Consider the following 539-nt stretch of genomic DNA (forward strand, 5'->3'; position numbering starts at 1 on the left):
AGAGGTCCGAGCTTCGCCCAAACGTCACGCGGGTCACGATACGTAACTGCTCCGCCCGCGGAGCGTGGGCGAGCGACGGCACTTGGGCAAGAGAGAGAGGCCATGCCGCCCACGCTGCCACTCAGCGACAGTGCGAGTCTGGTACAGGGAAGGCGGAGGAACAGGCATGGGCGGAGCCGTGCATGTGGCGGGGCGCCTCGTACGCGCGTGGGCGTCACTCGGGGCAGAAGCAGGTAAATGTACTGCGGCTCCCGGAGCGAATGGATGCGGCGCAGACGTGGCCGGCGGCCGGGAAGCTCTTCGGCAGGAGAGCCGCCCCCGCCCCCTTCGCCTTCACCCCTGCCATTGCCTTCACGAAGAGTAGATTTTTTGTCATTTCCATCACCATCATAACTATCCACCACAATATAAATTTTATGGTCATTATTTCTGTTATCATTTTTGCTGTCATAATCATCCTTGTTTTAAAAACTGATTAATATTTTCAGCGCTGGTCTTATTCTCATTATCATTCTTGTTCTGATAATTATTGATATCGA

Source organism: Penaeus monodon, chromosome 33, assembly GCF_015228065.2.
Source record: "Penaeus monodon isolate SGIC_2016 chromosome 33, NSTDA_Pmon_1, whole genome shotgun sequence".
NCBI classification, from domain to species: Eukaryota; Metazoa; Arthropoda; class Malacostraca; order Decapoda; family Penaeidae; genus Penaeus; species Penaeus monodon.